The 19133-nt window shown below is 40.9% G+C and overlaps 1 pseudogene; it reads right to left on the bottom strand.

Moving 5' to 3' along the window:
• Positions 1 to 263: 263 nt before the first annotated feature.
• Positions 264 to 18811, bottom strand: LOC116907246 (annotated as a pseudogene).
• Between the last annotated feature and the right edge of the window lie 322 nt (positions 18812 to 19133).

Consider the following 19133-nt stretch of genomic DNA (forward strand, 5'->3'; position numbering starts at 1 on the left):
GGAGGAAGAGGAAGAGGAGGAAGAAGATGAGGAAGATGAGGAGGAGGAGGAGGTGATGGTGGTTCGGGTGGCCAGGGAAGTTATTCATAAACACTGAACAGGAACCAAGACTCCAAATCTTGGGTACTCCTTGTACCCTCAACCTCAGATCCCTGACAGACTCCCACCCTCTCGGGGTTCCTTTTCAACAAGACACCCAGATCAACAGCAGAGGTACCTGGGGTCATCACTCAGATTGTGAACAATGGGATGGAAGGGAAAAGTTCAAAAATTGGAGCTAAGAAGGAGAAGGGATGAAGAAGAGAGATCCTAGGATCCAGAGGACAGAGTCGGGCCATAGGAGGGGAAAGTGAGCCATTATGGGGGTGGCCCCCGACTGCTGTGGCCCATGCTCCCTGGACCCCAGAGAACCCCATGGTTTGTTCTTCAGTCCACTCCCCTATTCCTGAAGCCTCACAGGCCCAACTCCAAGTCCTCCAGCTCCTCCTCCAGAACCTTGTGCCATGTCAGCTTCTTTAGCTGTTCTCTGCTGAACTGCCCGGCCTGGAGGTGTTACTGCAGCTCCTCCACCTATCAGTTTCTTCCTTAGGTTCTTGATCTTCTTGGCTTTCTCTGTGGTGCCAACAGAGTCGGGTGCATGGAAGGCAGCTAGAGATGTGGCTTGGGGGCCATGGTGAGCACTGGGTGTCTGGGCTGAGTGTCCCACAGACACCTTATCAAGGGTCCTGCTCAAGGCCTCTGCATCTTTCTCCTGCTGCTGCCTCCTCTTCTCCTTCTGCTTCAGGTTGCGTTTGGCTGTCTTGGAGAGGCCTGCTTCACCACTGTCAGGTCTGGATGGGGTGACCTGTGTGGTGGCATCAGGACTCTGCCCTGGGGGAAGTTCTGGTTTACTCTTGAAAAACTTCACATACTTGTTTTCATAGGCTGGGCTTCTTGGAGCACGTATCCTCCTTTGACCCTCAGCTGCTTGTGCCGTGTCCCATCGGGTCTCTGTGTTGAGGCAATGTAGTTGCTGCCGGTCTCGTCAGTTACATAGGGAGTCACCATCTTGAGAACCCAAACACAATAAATGAATTTCTAGGGGTAATAAATGGAATTGTCCTGCATTTAAGTTCTTGATAAATGGCAGCATTCATTCCCTTTTAAAATTGCTTTTTAGGTGACCTGGGTTGGATCTGGAATTGTGTTGGGTGGTTTTGAGTTTGAGAACTCAAGTAGACTATGCCTTTTATATGCATCATTGTTGCTGTCTAGTGGATGAGTTAGGTCCATTTTAAACCTAATGCAGGCACCACAAAGTGAGTTTGGAGAGGATGTACTGAGAACAACTCCCTGAGCTCTGGGTTAAAAATTCTAGCTGCCTCCTAGATAACCCACTGTCTCTACAGGGAAACCTTGCTCAGGTTACCTTCCTAATTTCCACACCTTATGTCACTGGCATGACGGATGCCTGAAAAACACTTTTCTTCAGCCCAATCTGCTTCTTCCCAGGTGCCAGCTTGTTCTATGTCTAGAAGGCTCATTCATGTTCATCTCCTTTCACTAACCCTGTGTATCCTTCAGAACACAGTTGAGTTCTTCCCAGCATATGGGAATAACACCAGACAATGGAGACTCTAAAGTCAGGAGAACATCTAAGAAGCCAGGATACTCAGATTGCACAGGATCCTGATAACCATTGGGGAAGACAGGGTGGAAAGACAGATGGCCATTTCTCTATTCTCTATTTGAGAGCGCACATGCACTACATAATTCAGGAGAGACTCTACATGCATACCTGTAAATAGCTCAGCTGATTACTAATTGCTGGTTTGCTCTGAGTTAACTTCTAATCCAGGAATACTTCAAGAGGAATACAAGGTTTGGTGGCCTTTGCCTATTCAAACCCAGTTGCAGAAATACCAAGGAGGGAGAGCTACAGGAATATTAAATACAGAAGCCCCTAGCATGAATCTCAGGAACAAGGCAGCCGCCTGACCAGAGGAGCAAGCCTGAGCTTTGAAATGAAGGACTTTGCTCCCACCCACTCCTTGCTGGAGATGAGATGGAAGGTAAGACATTAATCTCAGATCTCTAGCTCCCAGAGCATAGCACAGCTTCAAGATTCAGTTCTTTGTTAGCTATTGTTTTCTTTCATGCTGCTTTTAAGATTATTTCTTTTAGTTTTCTTTCCTTTTCTTTTCTCCCTTCCTTCCTTCCTTCCTTCCTTCCTTCCTTCCTTCCTTCCTTCCTTCCTTTTTTAATACAGGGTTTCACTGTGTAGCTCTGGTTCTCTGGGAACTCGATCTGTTGACCAGTATGGCCTTGAACTCAGAAAGATTAGACTCACAGATTTCTAAAATCCTGTTGGAGACTGGATACCCAATTTCAGACCAGATAGCCTGTCTACAATCATGGGACTGAACACAGTGCTACAGGCACAAAGTAACCTCTAGAACCATAGAGAGGAAGACTTGAGGCCTGGCAGTAACCTTTGGCACCTCAGACTTCAGGATTTCATACCCACATGGATGTCAGATACCACTGGAAGCAAAATTGCAGTATTTCGAGGGAACCCTGAGCAAACTGGAACCAATCCTCAGGCCCTGAACTGACCTCTAAGGCCACTGGGCTGGAAATGTGGTTGCAAGGTGCTTTCTGGTCCTGCAGGAATGGATCCAGGACTGAGTCCCACATAAGCTGGAGGCTCAGTCACAGGCACACTCTAGACATCAGGCATTTCTGGAAAAAATAATTTTTCACCTGTCCATGTACTGATAAACTCTGAGGCCAACTTCATATTTTCCCTTGAGTATCCACCAGGAGTAGTACATGTGGATTATGATAGTGGTTCTGTTTTTAGTTCCTTCAGTGACCTCCATATTATTCTCTACAGCCATTACATTCCTATCAGCAATATAAACCTATATCTATTTATTTCTGTATTAAAAACCAAAAACACAAATAGTATTTGGATGTGTGAGTGATATTTATGTCAGGGAATATGTGTACCACAGGGCAGAGCTGAGGGTCAGAGAGAGTCTGTATGAATTGGTTCCTTCTCCCACCTTTACATTGGTTCTAAGTATTGAACCTGGGTCATCAGGCCAGGATCTAAGTTTCTTTACATACAGAATCATCATTTTGCCTGGGGTGACATGGAATTTCAGTGGAGTTTCTAGTTGTATTTCCTTGGTTGCTAAAATCACATTTATTGGTTTTCTGTACATCTGTTTAGCAGTTGAGGGCTGGAAGTGTGGCTTAGTGGTAGAATATTTACCCAACATCCAGTTCTGGGTGCAGGCCCGAGTAATACACACACCCTCACACACACACACACACACACACACACACACACACACACACACACACACACACAGAAACACACACATGTTCACGCATGAGACACAGAGTCACAAAGACACAGAGAGACAGAAACTGACAGACAGACAGACAGACAGACAGACACAGAGAGAGAAATTTCTGTTCAGATCATTTGCTCATCTCCTAATTATATTGCTTATTAGCTATTGTTTTATTTTGGTTTGGTTTTGAGATAAGATCTTACTGTAAAGCCCTAGATGGTCTAAAACAAGCTATGTAAAGAAGGATGGCCTGACCTCACAGAGTTTTACCTGTTTATGGTGACTCGAGTTAGGATTAGAAATAGAATGTGCCACACTGTCCTTCCCTACTTTACTTCTTTATAGGATGTAGATTTATTCTGGGTTAGATGAACGATTGAGCAAAGATATCCTCTCAAGAATACTTTGGGGGCTTAAGTTACAGTCTTTGATCCATTTTGAGGTCATTTTCATAGAGCAGGAGGGACTGGGATCTAGTGTTACTCTTCAATGTGTAGCTACTCAATTTGCCTGACATCACCTGTTTAAGAATACCTTTTCTCCAACACACATTTATGAAGTAGGAATCAGATGGCTGTGACTACATGGCTTATTTCTCAGTCCTCTGTTCTATTCCATTGACACATAATGTATGTGTTTCTACAAAATCCTGTCTTTTGTTATCCCGACTCTGTCTAATTTTGAAATTAGGTAATGTGGTACAGGGAGCATTTGTGGTTTTGATCAGGATTCTTATGGCTATTCAATAGAGTCTTAACAATAAAAGAAAGACATTCAATATTGATGTGTAGTCTGTATATCAGTGCTTCTCACCCTTCCTAAAGCTGTAGCCCTTTAATAGAGTCCTTGTGTTGTGGTGACCCCTAACTATGACATTACAAAGGGGCTGCAATCCACAAATTGCAAAATGCTGCTCTACACACATGCACACACATGAGCGCATTCTCCCGAAGGTATAAATGGACTCTCTCCATAATAAGTACATCACACACACACACACACACACACACACACACACACACACACACACACACACACACACACACAGTCTTAAAATATCTGATATAATTCAACAGTGCATCTGTCCCATCTTATCCTTGTTGGAGAATTTGGACACTTTTTTTTGCTACAGCTTCAATATCATTTCTTCTTAAAGGCATATATTTGGAACAATTTAGTGTGCATCTCTGGCTATCCAGGAACTCACTGTGTAGACTAGGCTGACCTAGAACTCACAGAGATCTCTGGGCTTCTGCCTTCCAAATGCTGGAATTAAGGTATGTGTGTCACCAGGATCAATATCATTGTTTTTTACATTTCATTTAGGTGTTTTTATATCCTGCAAAAGGTTATGAGTCATGAAGTGGGTGCTGAGACTTGAACTTGGGTGCTGTGGATGAGCAGCTGGTCCTCTTAACCACTAAGCTATCACTCCAGCCCCTTACATGATTTTTGGTCAAAAGAATAAGATATGAATTATATATTTCTCTCTGAGTGAAAACATGACAATCTGAATTATTCAAGGCCTATAATATAGATACATACCTTCGGCTCCTCCCATAAAATTAATTCAGATGGGCTTGTCAATCACATGGACAGAAAACAAACTTCAAAAACTATAACCTTGAAACATAAGTCATCTAAAGACCTTATAAGGATACAAGAGATAACTATCCCTTCGATGATCAAGGGAGCCCTTCCCTTGATGCAGCTGCTTACAGATTGTCCTGGTTAGATTTATTTTTTCTTTTTGTTCACCTTGGCAAAAATCAGGATCAACAGGAAAGAAGGAACTTCTCTTGAAAAATTCTCCCCTTAAACGGGCCTATACAGAAGTCTGTGGAGGAATTTTCTTGATTAAGGACTAATGCAGGAGAGCCCAGCCTACTGTGGGTGAGGCCACCTAGATAGGGGTTATTGTGTAGTATAAGGAAGCAAGCCATGAGCAAGAAGCCAATAAGCTTTCTTTTTCTCCCCAGCCTCTGTTTCTGTTCCTGCCTCCAGGATCCTGCCTTGAGTTACTGCTCTGTCCGTCGTCCATGGATGATGAAGGACAAACTTTAAAATGAAATAAACCTCTCCCTTCCACCTCGCTTTGGTCCTTGTGTTTATCATAGCAACAGAAATCCTGACAAAAATTCACCTTCACTAAGTCTGACATCTTCGCAAGTTCTAACTCAAAAACTGTAATTTTTATCATCCTGACCCCTCTACATCACCCCTTATAACTACTGATGAGATTCCTAAATCTGTTGGCCATAATATTGGGAGCATTCCCACTCTCTCTGAAGACACCCCCACCCCCACCCACCCACACAAACCAATGCATCTGATTTTGCAAACTTCCATATTGAACCTGCCTGCTTTCTTGGTCTCTAACTTGGAAGACATGTCACCCCCCAGCCACCAGCCACCACCCACCCCTACCTACCCATTACCCACCCATCCCCTCGTCTTCAATGCCCCTGAATATTATTCTGCAGGTCTCCATGTTGAACCTGCTTGCTTTCTTTATATCTAACCCTGAAAGCATGGGTTTCTTTCTTCTTTTGCCCATTTCTCTCCTGCCAGTTGAGGAAGTTCTATGGTGCCTGCCTTGTTGATACTGTCCTCTCAAACTCCATAAAATGGGCCTTCAGCTTCCTCTTGAGTTTGTTAAGTTCTTTTATCTATGAGATGAGGAGCTCTCAGAAAGGCAGCCTGAATTTCCCAGTAATGGTCATAAAGAAATGAAGACACAATGGAGCAGCAAATGTGTTGTTGTTGTTGTTGCTGCTGCTGCTGCTGCTGCTGTTGTTTTGTTTGTTTTGTTTTGTTGACATGGTTGTGATAAAGAGTGGACAGGCATGAGGTCAGCTTAGATCAGATGATAAAGGAATAAGTGGGATCCAATGGGGAATTTAGGAAGGCTTGCATCAAATTTAGTAAGTAGTTTTCTCTTCTGTGTCCCTGTGTTTGCCAGGATGAGGTTGGTCCTTTTCCCCAGGTATACTAAAGGAACTAACTTCTCAATGATAGCCGCTTCTCAAATGCCAGCACACCTCAGCAGTGAGGGGACAGAGACACAACTCCATGCTGCTGACCTTGGTAACTTGATGAGTTCCCTAGGAATTTTAGGAACCTTGACTAAGGACAAACCAGGATTCACAGCTTCAATAATAAAAATAATTTTGGGTTTAAACAGTTTATAAAGAAGGGTTGAAGACTTTTATTAAACATATTTCATTATGGGCTTAATCACAAGACTTAACAGAAAGAGACACGCTCAGAAGAAAGTACACAGGAGAGTACAAATGTGGGTTTCTAAAAGAGAGCAAAATGTACCTAGGTGTGGGAACAGTCTCCCCAAGGGAGAGGAACAATTGATTGTGTGAGCATTAGCCATATGGTCAAGTTTGGTGGTTCATGGGTGTTTCCTTCTCCAGAGAAGAAGCTATTTCTGCAGAAAATAATTGACTGAGTAAAACAGCAGGCCTATGGAGACTTTGGGATGCTGCCCACCAGGAAGCTAATTCCCTTACCCTAAGCTAGCTTTAGCGTCTTGAATTCTGAGCGATTCCTTGCCCACTTCTGTTACTGAAACTATAACAGTCCCACTCACAGCAGTCTCTGCATAGGGAATGGGGTCAGTCCTCCCACTTACAGAGGAAGGGAGACTTGGCTAGCTAGTTTTGTGTCAACTTAATACAAGCTAGTATTATCTGAAAGGAGGGAAACTCATTTGAGAAAATGCCTCCATAACATCTGACTGTAAGTTATTTTCTCAATGACTGATATGGGAGGACCCAGCCCATTGCGGGTGGGGCCATCCCGGAGCTGGTGGGCCTGGGAGCCAAAAGGAAGCAGGCTGAGCAAGCCATGAAGAGTAAGTCAGTAAGCAGCACCCCTCCATGGCCTCTGCAGCAGCTCCTTCCTCCAGGTTCCTGCCCTGTTGAGTTCCTGTCCTGGCTTCCTACAATGATACTATGAGGTGAAATCACTTTCCTCCCCGGATTTCTCTCCTTGTGGTTTCAACAAGGCAGTGGTAACCCTGACTAAAACAGTTTAGGTCAGTACAGCCTTTGTTGTTACCTCAGACTTTGTGTGCTTCCAGAATCCATGTTCTTAACCATACAGAATACTGGGATAAAATTAACCACTGTGTATAAAACTTTCCACTCAAAGATAAGGAATATGGGAAGAAGCAGACAGCACAAAATGGCTAAAACCAGGAACTAGCAGACCTGCACTGTCCACAGGAAACCTCAATCTTGATTCCCCTGGTAAACAGAAAGAAGCCTGAAGCCAGGAAGAATCAGAAAGGGCCTAGGAAACTCTTTCAGGAGCTTTGGAAGCTGACAGGATTCTTGTGTGTAGGTCCAGCTGCCCTTTCTTCACATTCCTTTCCATTTTCCTGAACCCATACCACTCTGCCCTGGAAGGATTTCCGTGCCAATCATTCTGTCTGAGACTGCATGGACTCACTGGGCTGCTTCCAAGGGCAACACAGGAAGAATATACAATTTATCACACACTGCTTTGTTCCTCTCTAAGAAAAAAGAAAGAACAGAACAGTGTGATATAGGTTAAAGGAAAGGTCTTAAGAGGTAATAACTGGTTTTCTGTGAAGTTTTTTCCTTAAACTGCCTTTTACAGAACAGCAGGGCTCCCCCACACTTCCCAGGGGCTCCTTAGAACATTTCTTTCTTTTCATTCTTCAGTTGGAGTTGAGGGAGGGTTGGGAAGGCTCTCTTCATTGTCCCTTCAGGGAGCCCAGCAGGAGGTTCTGCTTTCCAGAGTCACCAGAAATGGCATGCATCAGCAACACTGAGCCAGGAGATGGAGACAGGAATTCAGTGTGCTAGCTAGCTGGTGGCCTTAGGGTAAGTCTCCAGTCAAAAACCTTATGAGTAGGGCTCTGCAACAGGACAAGCTTGGGAGCCACTTTTAAAGCAGAGAAGCCTACTGGAGGAAGGAACCATGTCACCAGTGCTTCATGGATCCCTTTCCTCCACAACGGTAAGACACTGGGGAGAAACATAACTTTCTTCTATGAAAAGGCATTTTTTTAAAGGTTAAGCAAAAGAAAAAATTAGACCAGCAACACATAATGGAAATAAAATACAAATCCCATTTGTGATTTCAAATTTTCTAATAGTCCTATATTTTAAAAATAATAGGTCAAAAGAAATGAGTGAAATTTGAGTCATACATCATGGTTCTAGTCAATGCATTATCATTTAACATATAATCAGTATAAAGACATTTACTAATGATGTCATTAACACTGATGTATTTCATATTAAGCTCTGTATTCTGATGTGCATTTTACACATACAGCTATTGGCACAAAACAAAGCACTTGCTTTCAAGAGGCTAAGAGTCAAATAACTGTGACCAGAAATGTGGATTCAACTTGCTGGATATATGATGAGAGAGAAAGAGAGAGAGAGAGAGAGAGAGAGAGAGAGAGAGAGAGAGAGAGACCAGCCAGAGGCATTTAGAAGAGTCCAGAGCAGAAAAAGAAAGCTGTAAACTGAACATGGTCAACATTCTGGACAGGGCCAGACTCTCTGCAGGAGCATAGAGAACAGAGAAAACAGGGAGACTAGTAGGGTTGTAAGGAATTTGACTGGCTGGGGTCAGGGAGCCTGTGAACGCAGGAGGCTGGGATGCTGGCATGGACTCTGAAATATGCACTAATACCTGGGTACCTGTAACATTGAAGAAGCCTGGATCTCTCACATGGCAATGAGAACCACAGGTACCCATGTGTCCCTTCTGCTGGGTAAGAGGAACAGAAGCTAGTTTCACATGTTCCAGAGGAATGCTGACTCTTACCTGACTGCCACAGGCTGAGCTCATTGGACTGCCTCTTGGGATTCGGGGAACTGGAGTTTCTTTTGGACCTGACACTAGAGGAGTAGTCCCATGATCTTTTATAATAATAAAACAAAAAATAGTCCTGAATTAATTTACTAAGTGAATTAATAAGGAAATTAGGTTAAATTAGCTAATACCACAGAAGGGAAATCTCTGGTACAGGTTTCAGATGCTGTCAGATGACATTTACACCTTTAGGGTTGTTGTGATCTAAGTTAGAACATCTCAAACATTTTACATAATAGTCACAAGTATGAGGGCCCATGGCTCGCCGAATAATGATACTCGGACTCAAATAGTATGAAAAGACATTGAGTGTTTTATTCTGCAGAAGTCCAGCATGCTGGAGCCCCTCATTAGCAAGTCAGAGAGACCACCAATGAGCTTGCAGGCCTGTTTTAAGGTACATTAGGGAATTCTGGGGTAGGTGACTATACTGGCTGGTTTGTGTGTCAACTTGACACAAGCTGAAATTATCACAGAGAAAGGAGACTCAGTTGAGGAAATGTCTCCATGAGACCGATCTGCAAGGCAGTGATCTCAACTAGTGATCAAGAGGGGAGGATCCAGCCCATTGTGGGTGGTGCTGTCCCTGGGCTGGAGTTCTTGGGTTCTATAAGAGAGCAAGTTGAGCAAGCCAGGAGAAGCAAGAAATTCACCATGGAAATTATATTCCGTTTGTGAAAATTTTGATATATCTTTAAATATACACTTATTACAAGTGTGTCCTATTGGGAACTAACTGAATTTGCCAAGAAACGAAGATTTTGTTCTTGAAAATTTTGCTTTATCATGAAAACTACACTTATTACAAATGTGTGCTATTGGGAACTATCTGAATTGGCCATGGAACTTAGAGATTCCGTTCGTGAAAATTTTGCTATATCTTGAAAAGTACACGTATTACAAGCACATATTGTTGGGAACTAAGTGAATTTGCCATTATACGGAGATTCTGTTCGTGAAAATTTTGCTGAATCTTGAAAATTACACTTACTACAAGCGTGTCCTTTGGGAACTAACTGAATTAGCCAAGATACTGAGAGTCTGTTCATGAAAATTTTGCTATATTTTGAAATGTACATTATAACAAGTGAGGCCTATCGGGAACAAACTGAATTCGCCATGGAACTTAGATTCCGTTCGTCAAAATTTTGCTATATCTTGAAAAGTACAATTATTACAAGTGTGTCCTTATGGGAACTAACTGAATTTGCCAAGAAACTGAAATTCCAGTTGTTAAAATATTGGTATATCTTGAAAAGTACACTTATTACAAGGGCATCCTATTGGGAACTAACAGAGTTCACCAAGATACTGAGTTTCCATTGTGAAAATTTTGCTATATCTTGAAAAGCACACTTATTACAAGTGGGTCTTATTGGGAACTAACTGAATTCGCAAAAATACTGAGAGTCCATTCGTGAAAATTTTGTTATATTTTGAAAAGTACATTATTACAAGCGCGTACAATTGGGAACTAACTGAATTTGAAATGGAACTTAGATTCTGTTCGTGAAAATTTTGCTATATCTTGAAAAGTACATTTAATTGTCCTTTTGGGAACTATTATCTAGTTCCATCCATATGCCTATGAATTTCATGATGTCATTGTTTTTAATAGCCGAGTAGTACCCTATTGTGTATATGTACCACATTTTCTGTATCCATTCCTCTGTTGAAGGACATCTGGGTTCTTTCCAGCTTCTGACTATTGTTAATAAGGCTGATATGATCATACTGGAACATGTGTCTTTGTTATATTTTGGAGCGTATTTTGGGTATATGCCCAGGAGAGGTATAACTGGGTCCTCAGGTAGTAATATGTCTAATTTTCTGAGGAACCTCCACTCTGATTTCCAGAGTGGGTGTACAACTTGCAATACCACCAACAATGGAAGAGTGTTCCTCTTTCTCTACTTCCTCGCCATCAACTCTTGTCACCTATACTTTTGATCATAGCCATTATGACTGGTGTAAGGTGGAATCTCAGGGTTGTTTTCATTTGCATTTTGCTGATGACTAAGGATGTTGAACATTTCTTTAGGTAGTTCTCAGCCATTTGATATTCCTCACCTGAGAATTCTTTGTTTAGCTCTGTACCCCATTTTTAAATAGGGTTATTTGATTCTCTGGAATCTAACATATATGTGTGTGTGTGTGTGTGTGTGTGTGTGTGTGTGTAATATTAGCCCCCTATCAGATCTTTCCCCAATCTGTGTTGCCATTTTTTCCTAATGACAGTGTTCTTTGCCTTATAGAAGCTTTGCAATTATATGAGGTCCCATTTTTTGAATCATGGTCTTAAAGCATAAGCCATTAGTGCTTTGTTCAGGAAATTTTCTCCAGTGCCCATATGTTCTAGGCTCTTTATCACTTTTTCCTCTATTACTTTGAGTGTATCTGGTTTTATGTGGAGGTCCATGATCTACTTGGACTTAACGCTTTGTACATGTCTCAATCAATTTGCATTCCTCTACTTGCTGACTGCCAGTTGAACCAGCACCATTTACTTAAAATGCTATCTTTTTTTCACTGGATAATTTTTAGCTCCTTTGTCAAAGATCAAGTGACCATAGATATATGGGTTTATTTCTGGATCTTCAATTCTTTTTCATTGATCTCCCTGCCTGTCTCTGTACCAATACCTTGCAGTTTTATTACCAATACTCTGTAATACAGCTTGACATCAAAGAGGGTTATTCCTCCAGAAACTCATTTTTCTTTGAGGATAGCTTTAGGTTTCCTGAGTTTTTTGTTATTCCAAATGAATTTACAAACTTCTCTTTCTAACTCTATGAAGAATTGAGATCGAATTTTGATGGGGATTGCATTGAATCTGTAGACTGATTTTGGCAAGATGGCCATTTTTACAATATTAATACTGCCAATCATGAGTAGGACAAGTGGATATAAGTCATAAGTACAAAAGAACCATACTATAATCAAAAGGCCCAAATAAGCCCAAGGAAGGAAGGCTGAATCTTCCTCATAAGGGGAAACATAGATATAAGAGGTGGGTGGAGGGAGGGATGTGAGTTGTAGGGGTGATAGGGAAAGGAGCAGGATACAGGATAATCCAATGTGGGGAGGGCAGGGCAGAGAGAATGGAAATAAGCAGTGAGTTGGGAGCAACTGCTAGATCAAGCCAGTGACCTATGATGAAAGGAGGCCCTTGGGGGCCTACAGAGGGCACACTAATTAATACTTCTAATAGTAGGTAATGTGGACATAGCAGTGGCATTTGCATGTTGCTAGGAATGACTCCCAGTGGAGGAATAAAGATAGCAACCCCCCACAAAACGTTTGACCTAAAAGGTGTCTTGCCTACAAGATATGCAGGGATGAAGAGCAGTTTCTGAGGGAATGGCCAACCAATGACTGCCCCAAACAGAGTCACATCCCATGGGCAAGAAACAAGAAGCAATCCTTGACAATATTAATGATACTGTATTATGCTTTCAGACAGGAGCCTAGAAAACCTGTCTTCTGAGGGGCTCCAGTCAGCTGTCAGTGGAAAGTGATGCAGAGAATCACAGACAAACAGATGGAGCTCAAGGAGTCTGGCAGAAGAATTGAGGGAAGGATTGAGGGACACAGGAGGAACGGGTTTCAACTATAAGACCAACAGAATCAACTAACCTGGACCCTTGAGAACTATTGGAGACTTAATTACCAACCGTAAGAAACAGATATGCAGCTTGCTCTTCATGTGGGTATCCCAAGAACTGTAGCTGGTGCTGTCTCTGAAACTGTTGCATTCCTACCTGCAGATCCCATTCCCCAACTCTGTAATGGAGGTTCTGTTGTTAAAGTCTTGTACCCTAATTGGTTCTTGATTTTTCAATAAAGAAGGCTGGGAGTCAATTGCAGGGCAGAATGTATAGACAGGACTTCCTGGTCTGAGGGAGAAAGGAGAGGCAGGCAAGTAGAGAGGGCTGTTCTGTCATGCTTTGGATGAAGAAGGCAGCAGTCACTTAAGGCCTTCATGGGAGAGGAGGAGAGCTATGGCCTGTGGCCTCTACCGTAGTTGGGTGGCCAAGGGTGTTTGACAGGGGCTGAGTTCGACTAGCCAGTGAGTTTAGGGAAAGCAAGAAACAGAGATAATTTGGTTAAGGAAGGCTTGTTTAGGCAGCCTCCTATCTGGGCTCAGGAATTCTGCCACAGAAGTCAAGCTGTGAATTGACAAGTTGTATTTGTGTCTTTTATCAAAGGATTCAAGGGTCTCTGGAGCGAGTGAGCTGGTCACAGAAAGTCACCTCCAGGATCTTAGGCTGAGAAGAACATAAGGGAAGCTGGGAGGGGCCAGAGCATGGTCTGAACCCAGGCAAAGATGGGAGTGATTTTAAAACTACACTTAACACAACTGTACTACCTTATCTGACTTCACAGGGAGTTATGAACCTAGTACTGCAATGACTTGATGTGCCAGGGAAAAATGGGTTGGAATGAAGGGTGTGAGAAGAGGAGGGGGAATTCTGGGGAAGATCTTTGTGAGGAAGGACTGGGAGGAGAGGGGGACTGATATTGGAATGTAAAGTGAATAAATACATAAATTAAAAATATTAAAACAGGGGTTGGGGATTTAGCTCAGTGGTAGAGCGCTTGCCTAGGAAGCGCAAGGCCCTGGGTTCGGTCCCCAGCTCTGCAAAAAGAACAAAAAAAAAAATATTAAAACATCTGATAAAACATTGATAACTTAAAAATTAATGTTGAAAATGTCTCTAATATAAATGAATGAAGAAGTTCTTTGGTTGTAAGTGTGGACTTGGAACTAAGGTGTAATGTAAAGGAGAGGCAGAAACCAAAAAGCTGTGGATACAGACGTCCAGCACAGTAAAGATGAGGGTTTGAGACGAAGGGCATCTTTGTGAAGAACAGGGATCCCACTGTCTATATTTTCATGTGTTTCAACAGTGAGAGTCTGCAAGTCTCTCAAGTCTTCATTTTCTTTCATGCTATTTCACATTTATTCATTCCAACACAGATTAAAGTTTTAGAAAATCATGAGGTGACTATGGCTGTGATTCAGCTGGTACAGTGATTGCCTAGCAAGCAAGATGCATTGGGTGTGTGAGAAGCATCATAGACCCCAACAGCACATACAATAAGGTGGTAATTAATGCCTATAATCTCAGAACTTCACATGTGAAGTCAGGATATCATATATTCAAGGTCATCCTCAACTACATAGCAAGAATGAGACCAGCCTGAGATATATGGTATTTTCCTTAAAATAAAAGCCACGTGATTATTTATGTTATCATTATCAATAATATAAAAGTAGAATTAAACTTGGTGCACAGTGATAAAAGCCTGTGGTAGCATCTGTAATCAACAGGGTTGCTGAAGAGACAGCATGATGATGCTCAGTTCTGCAAAGAATTTTAAAAATATAAAATTAAAGGGAATGTGTCTGTGCATAAATATGATCTTTCATTGTTTCTTGGTCTGTGAACAATTATTATAATAAATTTACTTAATAAAATATGTAATAGAAGTGAAATAACACAGTCACAGCACATGTTAAATGGGTTTCATTAAGGTACACTAAGGCTGCCCTAGGAGATATTCCAAGCAAACTTCTCACTCTCTGACTGTTAATGTAACAGAAAATTTCATTAGTGTAACAGAATGTTGTGACCATTTTATAACCATGATGAATTTAGCAAAATTATTCATAGGCATGACTGTAATTAACACTACTGTTTATATAGAGCCTAATCTATCACATACATGTTATGATATAATTCCAGAGATTTTATAATCAACCTCACAAAGGTATCCCAAAATAACTTGTCATTGTGTGTGTGTGTGTGTGTGTGTGTGTACGTGTATCTGTGTGAATTTACAATACAAATATGTATCTATTGAAATTATTGAAAAACAGGATAATTGAAGTCAGTTCTAGAGATCATTTAGAAAGTAAATAGCCATGCTTAGATTGCAGATGACAGCTGAGGCTTTAGGTTTAGTTCTTGCTACTGCATGCACAAGTACTCACTTCTCCCTTACATACAAAGATCACATATATTTGCCTACAAGTCCTACAAGTTCTACAAGTCCATGTTAGGCCTACATGTACAACCACTTCTTAAGCATTCAGCATTTTATCTAAAACCGAGACACTTGGTGACCAAGATGAGGAAAATCAAGTTCAAATTTGCAAAAGTGTCTTTCAGGACACCTTAACAACAATTCATCTGCCTTCACCTTGGCCAGTGTTGGAAAGTATTTTCAAACCATTTTACCTTCCTACTGCCAGGAAGCCTCCATCAGATTACTTATTATTATTCCTTTTTCTTTTTCTTTTTTTTTCCTTTTTTTTTTTCGGAGCTAGGGACTGAACCCAGGGTCTTGCGCTTGCTAGGCAAGTGCTCTACCACTGAGCCAAATCCCCAACCCCCTTATTATTATTCCTTGATCTTAATATAGTCACTACTTGGGGCTTCTCACCTTCATGGCAACCTATGTTTCAATCAAGTGTTTTGTAATGTTTGTTTATCATTAGTCGAATTTGTTCAGATAGGGACCATCCAAGTGATCAGACATTCATTTTATCTTCAGCCTTGATTTGATTTTTAATTAAATAACAATTCATTCAGTATCTCATTTACAGGGTTCTGCTGTGATTCATACACATACATCCCTCCAAGTGTCTATACATACTGGGGGAAACTAAATAAATGGTGCTTACAAACTTTGCGACTGGGAGAAAAGGAAATATTTTCATACAAATGTGATAGGAGTAAAGCCATTAATTACATGGGTAAAATAGAATCCAATGAACTTGTTTTGGTTAAAATGGTGACAATGCCACGCATCAACATCACATCAAAGTCAGGAGTTTGAAGTCACATTATTCTGCAAAAATCTGCTTGAACACAAGTGCTGTGCCTACCAACTCCTTTAAATACCAATTAGAAGAGTAAGTGCATATTTGATCAACCATGTTGGCACTTGATATACAGGCTTTCCCATATGCTAATTGCATTAAGGTCTTGAGCTTAAGTCATGCCTGCTACTGGACACTTGTGTTCTAGGCACAAAGCTTCATTGGAAATAGAGGGTATATATTCTCGTTCACAGAGGCACCTTTTTTACTCTTAGAGAAAGGAGGAACTGAAGTACAGCTATAAGGGAAGGAATTCCCACACATTGTCTGCATCATACAGGTGATACTATTAACAACCAAATAAAATTATAAATAGAAAAATGAAAGTATCTAGATCATGTGTCACACACACACAGACCTAAACCTTTAACCATTAAAATTGGGAAATCTAACTATAACTGAGTGTTTAAGAAGCAACTTATGTTATCAATGATTATATAGATAAGAATCCTGATATTAATCAGGAAAATTTCTTTCAGCTACACATAGGAATGGATCAATATACAAGGCTGGTTTCCATTTATGGCGCTAGTTCCTTTGCTCCTAGAAGGCAAGCGGTTTTTCTACTCTCTTGTTTCTACTCTCAAGGATCTTTCTCTTTCCCTCTATCAACTGAGATAGTGATTGCTTTTTCCATGGCCATATATGTCATCTGATTTTTCCTCCAGAAGAGGTAAAAGACTCATTTGCTCATAGGCCTTTATAAATTCCTGAGGTTAAATAACACTGGTGTTTACTATTTGGATTAAATTGATGGGATCTAGTATTACCGAGAAGACCTGTCTGTGGGCATATCTGTGTTGCATTTTTCTATATTAGATTACATCATGTGAGGTACAAGGACACACTTCAACTATTGATCAAACTACTCCATTGCTTAGGGTTCTGGGGGTGGGGGAGACAAGCTCTGCAGCAGCATCCAGCATCCATCTCACTCTGTTTCCTTACCATGGACGCTGTGTGAGCAGTTGCCTTACTCCTGTAACTATGCCTTAACCACCATGATGGACTGTGCCTTCAGACCTTGAGCAGAAATAAAATCTTCCTGTCTTGAGATACTCTCTATCAGGTATTTGATTAGAGCAATAAGAAAACTAGCTTAAATGGGATTTGAAGACACTGGGTCCTCTTTATGGTTTTAGGGATATTTGAAAAATTCAAATCTTATCTTTGTATTATTATGATCCTCTGTGTACCTTTTTGAAAGGATGGTCTATTGTGCTCCACGTAGAGCTTCAGTTTGATCTCCAACTCTAACTTTGGGACTGAACACCTGCTACCAGTAGAGGGAAAAAAGCAAAACTCATTGAGTCATGATATTTCCAAGGGAATTACTGCGTCTCTTCTAGACCAACAGTCATTTTCCTATGTTTCAATGACAATATGCCTTTGTAATAAAGTTGGCAGCTTCTGACACAGAAAACTTATCTGTCTGTTCTTCCTCCCACCTTACTTTTGTCAGTTGTCACTGTTTCCAGACAATCTGTTTGTCCTCCTGAATAGACTTTTCTATGAAAACAGACAGTAGACTCCAGACTATTCAGATAGTCAATCTGGAAGAGATACAGTATAGAAGTGACCAATAACTACAAAGTGGATAAACAGAAACTGCAATACAAGTAATTTTATTGTCCTGTCCTCTGTTCTATCTTGATCCTAGAAGCAGCTGTAACTAAGTCATTTGAATTTTATAAACATCAGATAATATTCCAAATTGAAGGAATCTCGGAAAGGTAATCTTTGCTAATCTTCCCTATTTTCTACATTACCCAGTCTGTGTGACATGGGGTTGGAGGAAAAATGGAGTGAGTCCTTTCTGCCTCTCCAGACATTGGCTTTATGCTAAAGTTGTGTTCTCTGTGTGCCACAGCTCAGCTCTTCCTGACTATAAGTCTGACTCCAACATTTTGTTTCCTCTGATGGATACTTGACAGTGCTATTTACATTGACATTTGGAATATTGTCCTTCAGATGGTCTGTATTCAAAATAAATTACACTATTAATTATTTGAAATGAGAGTCACTTTTGAATTTCCTTTTGGAAATTATAATTTAATTATATTTCTCTCCTCCCCAGCTCCTTCCAAATTCTCCAACATACCCTATTCCCTCTCCTTAACTTTCAAATTGTGTCATGCTTGATTAGAGCTTTGTCAACCTTTCTAGATTCCTCCTTACAGGACACTCAATTCCTTGTTTATTTCAGTGTAGTTTCTTCCCTTTGTTTGAAAACTCACCTGTACATAGGTGACTCTTTTCTTAGACCACTTTTTTAAAAGTGATTTTTTTCTTTTTGTAGTTTTTATACACATGATACAAACTTTGCCCTTCTGGTTATTCAACCATTTGGAATTTTACATTTGTCAAGTGGTGCTAAGAAAACTCAATACTTCGCCCAAACCACTTTTCACTTCTAGAATATTTTCCTAATTCCAAGCACCTCCTAACTAACTACAGTATCCCAATCTCTTCTGCTCTAATTTCCACTCTTTCTTCTCTGATTTCTCTCTATATCCTTTACATTCTCATGAGACGACATGTCACGGATTCAAACCTCATTGTTCTTTTGTAGCAGTCTACATCCATTTATCTGTCTGTGGTTTCTTCTGCTTTGTTCTCTTTTTGTTGTTTATTTTCTGAATTGGGGCCTCTTTATGTAACCCAGATTGTTCTATTGGTGTTGTTCTTCATCAACTTGAGTCAGGATCTCATTATGTAACTGGCCTACTGGCAGTTGTTCAAGCTTTTTTCAAGCTTGTTCCTTTTGGACAAAGAATTCAAGATTTTAGAACATAAACCAGGAAGATAGAAGGAAAACTAATATAACTGCCAGATTTCTTCAGTGATAGGTCCTCAGGATGGGAGTCCTCTAAATGAAAATTGGTTTGGGTATTTTATAGACTCTCTACTTTTCCCTGTAGATCCTGTTTAAATGGATATCTTTTTGTCTTCTGGGAACAAGAAATTACCATCTCGGTAAGTCCACATTTGCATTTCTTGTTCACCTATGTTCCTATGATTGTACTTAAATT

This window comes from Rattus rattus, chromosome 1, assembly GCF_011064425.1.
Source record: "Rattus rattus isolate New Zealand chromosome 1, Rrattus_CSIRO_v1, whole genome shotgun sequence".
NCBI lineage: Eukaryota > Metazoa > Chordata > Mammalia > Rodentia > Muridae > Rattus > Rattus rattus.